Raw genomic sequence first — 12,481 nt, 5'->3', positions numbered from 1 at the left:
CAAAGCTATGGTTTTTCCAGTGGTCATGTATGGATGTGAGAGTTGGACTGTGAAGGCTGAGCACCAAAGAATTGATGCTTTTGAACTGTGGTGTTGGAGAAGACTCTTGAGAGTCCCTTGGACTGCAAGGAGATCCAACCAGTCCATCTTAAAGGAGATCAGCTCTGGGATTTCTTCGGAAGGACTGATGCTAAAGCTGAAACTCCAATACTTTGGCCACCTCATGCAGAGTTGACTCATTGGAAAAGACCCTGATGCTGGGAGGGATTGAGGGAAGGAGGAGAAGGGGATGACAGAGAATGAGATGGTTGGATGGCATCACCAACTCGATGGACATGAGTTTGGGTGAACTCTGGGAGTTGGTGATGGACAGGGAAGCCTGGCGTGCTGCGATTCATGGGGTCGCAAAGAGTTGGACACGACTGAGCGACTGAACTGAACTGAGGGTAAATATATGCCTAATTTATCAGAAACTACTAAACAGTCCTCGAAGGTGGCTGTTCCACATTATACTCTTAACAGCAGCATATGAGTTCTAGAACCTGATCCCCATTGCTAACACACTTGGTGATGACATCTTTGGATCCCAAAGGTCCATTTCTTCCCAGCTGAGATGGGAGTATTACATGTGGGAACCCAGAAATGGTAGCTTTTGGGTGACACAGGTATGCAAGTCTTGGGTCTCGTGGCTGTCTGATCCATTCTCCCCAACTCTGGTTTTGCTATCTATCACAGGTGGCTAACCACTTCTGGCTGCCTTCCAGGGCCAGTGGAAGTCTTTTCATTGGGTGTGACCACTGGGAGGTGCTGAGTTGGGTGTGGCCAATGGATTGGTAACATTCTCTGGATTATAGAAAAAGCAACGAAATGTCCAAAAAACCTCTATCTTTGTTTTATCAACTATGCTAAAGCCTTTGACTGTGTAGATCATGACAAACTGTGGAAAGTTCTTAGAGAAACGGGAATACCAGGCTATCTTACCTGTCTCTGGAGAAATCTGTATGCAGGTCAAGAAGCAACAGTTAGAACCCTGTATGGAACAACTGACTGTTTAAAGATTGAAAAAGGAGTAGGACCGAGCTGTCTGCTGTCACCCTGTTTGTTTAACCTATACACTGAGCACATCATGAGAAATTTTGGGTTAGATGAGTTATAAGGCAGAATCAAGATAGGCGGGAGAAACATCAACAACCTCAGATATGTGGGTGATACCACTCTAATGGCAGAAAGTGAAGGGGAACTAAAGAAACTCTTGATGAGGGTGAAGGAGGAGAGTGAAAGAGCTGGCTTAAGACTAAATATTTAAAAAACTAAGTTCATGGCATCCGATCCCATTACTGCATGGCAGATAGAAGGGGAAAAGGTGGAAGTAGTGACAGATGTCTTCTTCTTGGGCTCCAAAATCACTGCAGATGGTGACTATAGCCATGAAATCAGAAGACGATTGCTTCTTGGCAGGAAAGTGGTAACAAACCTAGACAGTGTATTGACAAGCAGAGACATTACTCTGCTGACAAAGGTTCATATAGTCAAGGCTTTGGTCTTTCCAGTGGTCATGTACCATTGTGACAGCTGGACCATAAAGAAGGCAGAACACCAAAGAATTGATGCCTTTGAACTGTGGTGTTGGAGAAGACTCCTGAAAGTCCCATGGACAGGAAGGAGATCGAACCAGTCAATCTTAAGAGAGATCAACCCTGAATATTCACTGGAAGGAGTGATGCTGAAGCTGAAGCTCTGGTATGTTGGTCATCTGATGTGAATAGATGACTTATTGGAAAAGTCCCTGATGCTGGGAAAGATCGGGGGCAGAAGGAGAAGAGGGCATCAGAGGATGAGATGGCTGGATGGCATCACTGATGCAATGAACATGAACTTGGGCAAACTCTGGGAGATGGTGAGGGACAGGCATGCCTGGCCTGCTGCAGTTCGTGGGGTCACAAAGAGCTGGACACGACTGGGTGACTGAACAACAACAACAAGAGGGGCTGGGTTGACCATGGCCAGCAGGAGACAGCTGCTGTGAGTCTGGAAGGCATGAAGAAGGAAAAGGCAGGCTTCTCTGCTCCTCTGGTCTCTGGTGGCTTCTGCCACATGGACCATATGTCTTTCCTGGCGCTGGCTTCCACTCACCACAGCTCTAGCCTCCACTGGGTGACACCAGCCCAAGGCCTAGGTACCACCACCTGCTGCTTTTGTCTCTCTAGCCGCATCACAGTGGTGTCCTCAGGCCCTTGCAAATCCCTAAGTTGCCTCCTAGTTCCTTGTTGCTTGCCTTTCAGCCCCTTCCTTCATCTGTGTGATCAGTTCCTTGTGTTAGATTTCCTTTGTTCACATGCTGAGAGTGGGCTCTGTTTTCCTGCTTGGATCTTGACAGATACACACAGCATCAAGGATTAACAGAGACAATTTTGAGGCCAAATCACATCTGAGGCCTGCCAGGCTGATTTATTGTCAAATCCTAAAACTGCAAAAATAGGACAACCTTCTTCAGAAACACCATCTGGTACCACAATATTCCCCCTGATGTCTAGCCTAAATCCCTGCTGTGACAAAGTTTGCATCTGATAACCAGACACAAACAAGTCACTTGGCCTCAGGAGTGAATACGAGCATGGATGTCAGCAGGTATGCGGCCATGCCTTAGTACTGGCATGAGCCACAGTTGCATAGTAGGAGAAGGAAAGAGGGGGACTGAGAGGAAAAGGGCCACCAAGCAGCCACCATAATTGACGGACTGACCCAAATTCTAGGTCGTCAGGCCACAGACTTGGCTTTCAAGGGAAGCAGTTGTTTCTGCTGCTCCTCTGCTTCTTCCTTAAAATAGCACCTGCCACATAGCAGATAATAGATATTTATTTGCATGATGGCATTTGCGTGTGCATCCCTTTGTTGAATATCTACAAGTACGTGGATGATTTAGGAGTCTTGATTGCAAGTGATAGAAAGCCAAAACGAAGTGGCATAAGGGGGAAAAGGCACCAGAGTAATCCCGATGCTTGAGGAGCTCAAGGATGTATGGGTTCAGGCATGTCTAGATCCAGGTTCTCAAATGATGCATCAGCAGCTGCTGTCTTGCCATGTCTCGGCTCTGCTTTCTACTGTGTTGGCTTCATTTTCGACAAACTCTTCCAAGGGAAGGTAACAAGAAGGCTCACAATAGCTCTCAGCTGATATTCCATCAAAACAATCACCACGGAGGAAAGAAAGAACCTGTCTTTTAAGACATTTTCCATGGAAATCTAGGGCTCATCACTCGTCAAGTCTGATTGCCCTGGCTTGGGTCTAGTGCCTCCTTTTTAACCACAATAAGAATTAGGACAATGAGCAAACTCCAGGAGACAGTGAAGGACAGGGAAGCCTGGTGTGCCACAGTCCATGGGGTCACAAAGAGTAGGACATGAATGAGCAACTGAGTAACAACAATAACCCACAAGACTATCTGTAATGAGGGATGTGAGGTCACCCAAAGGAAAAACAAGATGCTCTTGTCAGAAGGACAGTTGAAGGCTGGACAGGCAGAAATCACAAATGGCCACTGCAGGGACATCTGTACGACAGGAACTGTGGGCTCGGGAGACAGGAGCAACAGGCCACCATTTGCTTGTCCTCGTGGAGCTGACACTCTAGCAGGGAAGCTGCGTGGTGAAGTAGGCAGTTAGAATCAGGGCACCAGTCTTCCCAAGGTGGCAGTAGAGGCTGCAGAAGGAGCATTCTCCCTGGCATGTGGCTTCAGAGACTGCCGTTTGAAAACGCCAATGTCCTCGGATTTGGCCAGCCTGGAAGCGAGTAAACTGGTTTTGTGTCTACAAAGGACACTAAGAGTTGCCATGAGGTCTTTTTTTTTTTTTTTTTTAACTTTATTTTACTTTACAATACTGTATTGGTTTTGCCATACATTGACATGAATCCACCACGGGTGTACATGCGTTCCCAAACATGAACCCCCCTCCCACCTCCCTCCCCATAACATCTCTCTGGGTCATCACTGTGCACCAGCCCCAAGCATGCTATATCCTGCATCGGACATAGACTGGCGATTCGATTCTTACATGATAGTATACATGTTACAATGCCATTCTCCCAAATCATCCCACCCTCTCCCTCTCCCTCTGAGTCCAAAAGTCCGTTATACACATCTGTGTCTTTTTTGCTGTCTTGCATACAGGGGTGTCATTGCCATCTTTCTAAATTCCATATATATGTGTTAGTATACTGTATTGGTGTTTTTCTTTCTGGCTTACTTCACTCTGTATAATCGGCTCCAGTTTCATCCATCTCATCAGAACTGATTCAAATGAATTCTTTTTAACAGCTGAGTAATACTCCATTGTGTATATGTACCACAGCTTTCTTATCCATTCATCTGCTGATGGACATCTAGGTTGTTTCCATGTCCTGGCTATTATAAACAGTGCTGCGATGAACATTGGAGTACATGTGTCTCTTTCAATTCTGGTTTCCTCGGTGTGTATGCCCAGCAGTGGGATTGCTGGGTCATAAGGTAGTTCTATTTGCAATTTTTTAAGGAATCTCCACGCTGTTCTCCAAAGTGGCTGTACTAGTTTGCATTCCCACCAACAGTGTAAGAGGGTTCCCTTTTCTCCACACCCTCTCCAGCATTTATTGCTTGCAGATTTTTGGATCGCAGACATTCTGACTGGTGTGAAGTGGTACCTCATTGTGGTTTTGATTTGCATTTCTCTAATAATGAGTGATGTTGAGCATCTTTTCATGTGTTTGTTAGCCATCTGTATGTCTTCTTTGGAGAAATGTCTATTTAGTTCTTTGGCCCATTTTTTTATTGGGTCATTTATTTTTCTGGAATTGAGCTGCATAACCATGAGGTCTTCCAGAAAGTAGGGAGGTCGGGCAGAAAAGAGGGCTTCCCTGGTGGCTCAGATGGTAAAGAATCTGCCTGAAATGTGGGAGGCCCAGGTTCTATCCTGGGTCGGGAAATCCACTGGCGAAGGGAATGGCAACCCACTCCAGTATTCTTGCCTGGAGAATCCCATGGATGGAGGAGCCTGGGAGGCTACAGTCCATGGGGTCGCTAAGAGTTGGACACGACTGAGCAACTAACACACACTTCCAGAAAGCTCTGCTAGAGCTACAGTCTGTAACAGATTGTGCAGTTTATGTGACATGCCAGAAGTCTCCAGAAAAATCATTTGTTGTGGGGTGAGGGAAGGGTTGCTGGGGTGGAAAATGGCAAGGAATGCACCTCAGGTCATCTTCCAACTTTTCACCAAGACTGGAAAACACGAAAGTTGTTTTTTCTAATTAACTTTTTTCTGATAATTGGTTTCATATGAAATTGTAAGACATAATACTGAGAGATCCACTGTAAGCTTTTCTGCAATGGTAACATTTTGCAAAACTCTAGTGGATTACCACAGTCAGGCTCGTGACACTGATGCAGTCCACAGTCTTTACTGCAGCTGCCCCAGTTTTACTTGGATTCATTTGTGTGTGTGTCTGTGTATTCAGGTCTATGCAATCTTATCACATGTGTAGAGTAGCATGTGCACCATCCCAGCGGAGGTCAAGAAGAATCCCATCACATCCACAAGGATCCATTAAGTTGCTTTTTTATAATGCCTATCCCCATATCCCTTCCAAGTAACTCATTCTCCCTCTTCCCTAACCCCTGGCACCCACAAACCTGTTCTCGGGTTCTAGAATTTTGTCATTTCAAGAGTCTCATCCTCCTTTTGGACTGGTCTTTTCCCTCAGCAAAAATTTCTGGGGATTCATCCAGTTGTTACCTGCATAAATAGTTTGTTTCTTCTGATGACTGAATAGTATTCAATGGTATGGATGGACCAGTTTGTTAACTATTTACTTGGTGAAGAACATCAGGATTGTTTCCAGGTTTTGCTACTATGAGTAAAGCTATTATGAACATGTATGTATACGTTTTTATGTGGGATGGATGCCCTGAAACCTGTGTTTAATTTGTACTCTAGCTCATCCATGTATTACCTTCACTGATATAACCTCCTCTCTGTTGGCCCTTCTAAGGTTGAATTACTGCCCCTGGTATTCATAAAGTATCTTCAACTATTCAGAGCAAGCTGACATTGATCATGTCATTATAGCTTCACAACAGTCTCAGTGAAGGGCATTTTCCCCCTTGTGGTCATATTACACTTTGCTTCCTTTTTAGGGGTCAAGTTTTATTCCTCCTTCTAAGCTGGTCTTATCTTCTTATCTGAATGTTGCTCTCTGTCAAGAGGCACTATGTCTTCTAGACTTTATGTAGTGCTGCACACTGAGCTCTGGGATGGCTGTCCTCTGATGCCTACGTTCATGCATTCAATACTTGCTCGATGGGACTTACTTTGTGCCAAGTGCCAGGGAGACAGTGGTACACCAGCTCTTCCTAGAGTTGTGCAGTGTGCAACCTGCCCAACCATACATGAGAGTCAATGAATGCTGGTCTTGGTCAAATTCCCATGTCACTGCTTCTCATTGCATTAAGAACTTTCCCCTGCTAGCACTGGTCTCAATCATAATTTACAAAAGTTGATTAATATCTCTTTGAAGTGAAGTGTTAATTGCTTAGTCATGTCCGACTCTTTGTGTCCCCATGGACTGTAGCCCACCAGACTCCTCCATCCATGGGATTCTCCAGGCAAGAATACTGCAGTGGGTTGCCATTTCCTTCTCCAGGGGATCTTCCCAACCCAGAGATGGAACCCTTAACAGGATATAAATCAAGAATCTATCTTGTTTTCTTTATGTTTGAATCTTAAGGATCTAGGATTATGCTTGGTTCACAATAGACATTTAGTTAATGGCTGAGCAGCTTTCACCCCTACAAAGCTCGTAAGTCCATCTATAAGAGCTCTTTCCCTGTGTGTCTTTCCTGACCTAGAGTGTTTCCCCATAGCATCCTGTTATAATATATAGTGCTGCCATTTCCTGGCTTTCTGTCTCTATTCAACCCACCCACTCCCTAACACACCAAGAAACTCAAAGCTCTGTCAAAGCTAGAGTCATGCCTGTTTTTTTCATCTTTTGTCTCCCTGTAACTTGTCTGGTACCCAGCTGGTGGTTATGAAGTAGGTGCTGAATGAAGGAGAGGAGAGGGTTCTGCTGGTCTGCCCCAAGTCTAGGAGATGAGAAGGATGGCATGGCACAAGGGCTTCTCACCCAGAGACCCTCATGCTGAGCAGGCTGGCTCCCAGCTCACTCCACAGGGCAGAAGCCCCTGTTGTGTCAGCAATTACTCTAAGTTACCAAGCCACTTCTCACTCAAATCCCACTGGCTGATCAGAGAATGAATTTAGGGCTCTGTCTTCCAAAGAATATCTTTATTCAGTCCCTGCTAATTTCCTACAATGTGCCCCCCTAACAAGCCTCGATACCAGAAGCTGGAGGCAGACTGGTGCCCAGAATGGATCGAACTTGCAATCCTGGGCAGCCCTGGAACCCAGCCTCGCAGTCAGATCCCTGCAGAATAATAAGACTCACAAATCTTTTGTCTGCAAAATTATCTTCTTGTAACACTGGAAGCTGTTACCATGGAAATAAAATAGCCTATTAGCCCAAATCTACCAAAAAATGGGAGAGGCCCGGCTGCCTTTCTGAGGCCCTTCATTAATAAGGAGAAAAGCAGATTAACCTTTAAGAGAATTGACAAGAATGGCCATGACTTGCTGGATTATGATTTTCATGTTAAGTTTATCTGGGCTAATATCTCAGCCTGGAGCAGCCATGCTGGGTGAATAAAGACAAACCTCAGTGTGAAAATTCAGATGCCTGCCTGGTCTGTCGATCTTGGCCACCCCGGATGGCTTCTGGCCCATGGACTCCTGGAGAAGGCTCCTTCTCTGACTGGTCCACTGGAAGGAGAGCAATTTTCCTGTCCCCTGTCGAGCAGCTGCCGAGAAAGGCAGGGAACTGCAGAGGGCTCCTAGCTCACAGCCAAGATGCCAAACAGGAGCCAGAGACAGATGGAGCTGAACCCAGTCTATCCTGATCTGCCTCCTCTCCTCAAGGGTGCCCAGTGCTGAATCCCAGACACACAGGTTTCCGGGAAAGTCCTGCCACATGGACTCTGCCTCTTCCTGTGACCAGGCACAGAACTTCAGAGTGCCCAGTAAGGGGACTTGGCGGCCCAAGCAGCCCTGGGCATCCCAGTGTCCGGTATACAACAGAGACCTGATCCTTGCACAACTGTCTGCTCCCACACTTGGCCAACAAGAGCTGTCAGCATCTTAACCACAGGCAGGTGGGAGTGCCAATGTCTTGACAGGTGTCAAGAGGGACTTGCTTTATCCTCAGGAAACTGACAAGAGCCAAAAGAAACTTGGATTGCTTGACAACGGCTCACAGATTTCTGGGGATTTTTTTCTTTTCTGGTCATCCTGTTTTTGGTTCCAACTTAAAGGAAGAAAGGGAGAGAGAGGGTCCTGGTAAACATCAGCCCTCATTATTAAAGGCTCAGCTGCCTGAGGGACAGCATTACATTCCTTCCTTGCCTCTGGTTACTGACACCAGGAAACACAAGGCACCTGTTAACCTCACGGGTGGCCTGTGGTCAGAGACAGGAGGTGTGAAAAAGGGAGAGGTCAACTCTCCACCTCCATTCAGACTATGAGCTGATCAGGAAGGTCTTTCTGAATGACCCCTGTTTGTCAGTCTAGGCTAAGTGATGTGACAAATGAGCCCCAAGTCTCAGCAGCTTCAGACAATAGTGGGTTAACTTCTCACTCCTCTCCAGGCCACACAGCTTTTAGAAGCCTGGATCCTTTCCACCTGGTGGCCCTACCATTTCCTAGGACTTGGAGGTGCCTCCACTGGATCCTAGCATCTGGCTGGGAGTTGAGGGAGAAACTGGGTGGAGGACCTGGGGATGGTTTGGAGACATCCTGCCTCTTGCTCTCCCTCTGTGGACCAGAACAAGACACAGGCTCTGACGCTAGAAATAAGAGGGGTGAAATGAAGCGCCAAGGCAGGAGAGAGACCTCGGGTATGGGAGGGCAGCGAGAACTTAAATACAAATGCTGAGTCTACAGTTGAGAATAACTGATGCTCACTACCCTGTATTCACCATAGAGATTCTGAATGTAAGGGGTTAGACAGGGGGGTGGGGGTGGGGGTGGGCGGGAGGCAGTCCCTACTTATGATACAGCCCAAGGCATATGTTGAGGGACTCAGGTCCTACAATGTGCTTCTCAGAAACTGGTTTCCTTGAATAGATATATTTGGGAAATAATGAAAAAGATATATTCCTTCTGGGCATTCACACCTGACAGCAGCCTATGAAAGGCTCTGATAAGTTCTGCATTAAAAAAAAAATCTTAATTTAAAGCATTTCCCACATATATTTGACTAGAGACCCTCCATTTTGGGCGGACAAAAATCTAATAATATTTCTTGGCAATGTTTTAAGGGGCATAACTTGAGAAAAAAAGACTCAACCCAATCTTTTTTTTTTTTTTTTTTTTTTTTTACCAAAATGAAACAAAACAAAACACACACTTGAAGCTCAGAATGAGGACTTGACTTCCTCAAGATCAAAGAGCTTGTGAGGAAGTTACAGGCCTGCACCAGATCCTATGTAATGTGCACATTTCTCCAAACATCTCAGCTGGGATCATCATTCCCTGGAGCATGTGGTGAGTGACTATATGCCAAGTTATAGCATAGCACAGCTTGGGCAGGGGGGCGACTTTCTTTATTCATTTAGAAAATAAGTGAAAAAGTTCTACCTCACTTTTCTCACATGTACAATGGGGATAGTGAGAATAACAAGAAGGGGTGAATTGCTTTAGATGGGAGGGAAGACTCTCTGAGAAGGTGACACATGAGCTAAGACCAGAAAAATGAGAGAGCCCCAGAATGAGTCTAAGAGGACAGGGTACGGGGTCCCTGGAGCAAGAGAACCAAGCATGGCTTTCTTGACATAAGAGAAGCCATTTTTGGCCTCAACCATTTTGTAATCTAAGCCTGCTTGCCCTTGAAGAGGTCTCAGTAATTAATGGTTGTAAGGGAAGTGAAATGGAGGCACAAAGGAAAAGCAGTCAAGAAACAACATTTCAGCAATAAAACAGTCCTTAAAGGATATACAGAACAATATGACACATACGGAGAAGGCAATGGCACCCCACTCCAGTACTCTTGCCTGGAAAATCCCCTGAATGGAGGAGCCTGGTGGGCTGCAGTCCATGGGGTCGCTAAGAGTTGGACACGACTGAGCGACTTCACTTTCACGTTTCACTTTCATGCATTGGAGAAGGAAATGGCAACCCACTCCAGTGTTCTTGCCTGGAGAATCCCAGGGATGGGGGAGCCTGGTGGGCTGCCGTCTATGGGGTTGCACAGAGTTGGACACGACTGAAGTGACTCAGCAGCAGCAGCATGACACATATTTTCTACAGGAACTAAAGTCCATACCGAGATGGAAGATGGAATATTGACCTTCTCTAAATCTCATGGCTTCAATCAACTAAAGCTTAGACCCTGTCAACCTTTGCCCCAATTCTATGCTTATTCTCTTCTGCTGAGGCCCCTTCATGGATATGCATGTACCCATAGCTTAAAGGTCCCCAGTTTTGCTGTTCAGGGAGACACTGCATCAGGAAAAATCCCCAGTGTCTGACTTGCTACATGTAAAAAATTTTTCCTTCTCCTGAACTTTGGTTTGGTTGTATCTTCTGGCTCAACATTCATCAAGAGTTAAACTCAATTTTTGTGTAACACAGGCATGACACATAGGCACAGAGCAAAAATGCTCAGTAAAGCTTAGTTAAATGAATGAAAAGATAAATGAATGTGTTGTGAATTAGCATATAGTATAATTAGGGTTCTTACAATAAGTTCAATTTGTGGGTTTTCCCAAAACCACCAAACAATTCTCTGAGGTCCTACAATTCAAATCTTGACTCTACCTGGAAAGAGCATCAGATCCCACAGCTTAAGGTTTCAGTTCCATGGGACTGCCCCCTCTGCCCCCACTTCAGAGGCCAATTGCAAATCCAGGTTGTCATCTGTGGGATTTTGACCAACCAGCTAAAGGTGAGAGGTCCAACTATTCTCTACTTCTACAGACTGGAGATCCCAACTACCCCTTCCATGGGTTCCATTAATTTGCTAAGGTAGTTTACAGAAACATTTTATCTTCTGGGTCATGCATTTATTATAAAAGGATATGACTCAGAAACAGCCAGATGGGCAAAGCACGCCATCCTCCCAGCACCTCCAGTATTCATCAACCCAGAAGCTCTGCAAACCTAGCCCTTTCTGGGGTTTTATGGTGCCTTCATGACAAGTTTGGTTAAATCACTGACCATTGGTGACTCAGCTCAGTCTCCAGCCTCTCTCACCTCCCTGGAGTTCTAGTCATCTAATCACTGGCTGACTCCCCTGGCAACCAACTCCCCACTCACCCATTCTGAGGCACCTCCGCAAAGTCACCTAATTAATGTAACAAAAGATATCCTTATAGATCTCAGCATAGGAAATTCCAAGAATTTTAGGAGCTCTATGATAGGAAAAGGGATGAAGACCAAAATATAAATTTCTTATTATAAATCACAATTTCAGAGTAACACTCTGCGATTTTCAGATAAAACACTTCAAAGATACGTCACCTTGGCATCCTCAAAACACAGTATATGTTTTCTGTTTCCACTGTTCTCTGATGGTAGGATTAATTTGGGAAGAATGTTCAAGATACTCTGGGACTACTGACATTTGATCAGATGATTTGTCTTGTGCATGAAGGATGTCCAGCCTCTATCTACCAAATTGTCTACCCCCATGCCCTATTTGTAACAACCAAAAATGTCCCCTGGGAGGCAAAGTCACCTTCAGGGAAGAACCACTGCTGGGGATAGTCAAACTCTTACATTGGAAAGATAGGAACTGTGGACCATAACATTATCAAACCTTTTTTTTCTCCCTCCTCACCCCTATGGGCTCCCCAACCAATATTGTGGGAAAGACATGTCCACACAGCATCACTTACCATGGAACCAGCTTTCCAATCAGAGCAGGCCCCGATGAACCATTTCTGTACTTCTGTCTCCTCCTTCCCATGCCCCAGAAAATTTCAAGTTAATTTCCAGCCATCTTGTTACAACCTCTCAAGAGAAGGAAGCAAAGTTTCCTGATTTTGCATTCCAGCAGCAGTGCAACCTGAACCCTTTGTGTTTTTGACATTCTGTTTCTGATTTCCATGCTGAGCTGAGAGTAGGGAATAAATACTTCCTTGAAAGCCCTGTGCATTCCACTGAAAATCAGCCAACAGGCTTTGAAGAAGAGAGCAGGGGTCCAGGGACTTGCTGGGAGAATGTACCAGACTGGTCACTGGACAGGGAAAGAGAAAGAGAGGGCAACTGTGTGCATGTCCTAACACGCAGCTCCTCACTCACTGGGTGTCTCTGCCAAGGCACTTGAACTGAGGCTTAGTTTCCTCACATGTAAAAGGAGCATGATGCTGCTACTACCGGTGGCTACTGTTTACTTA

The sequence above is a fragment of the Capricornis sumatraensis genome, chromosome 10 (assembly GCF_032405125.1).
Source record: "Capricornis sumatraensis isolate serow.1 chromosome 10, serow.2, whole genome shotgun sequence".
Classification (NCBI taxonomy): domain Eukaryota; kingdom Metazoa; phylum Chordata; class Mammalia; order Artiodactyla; family Bovidae; genus Capricornis; species Capricornis sumatraensis.
This window is presented reverse-complemented; position numbering follows the sequence as displayed.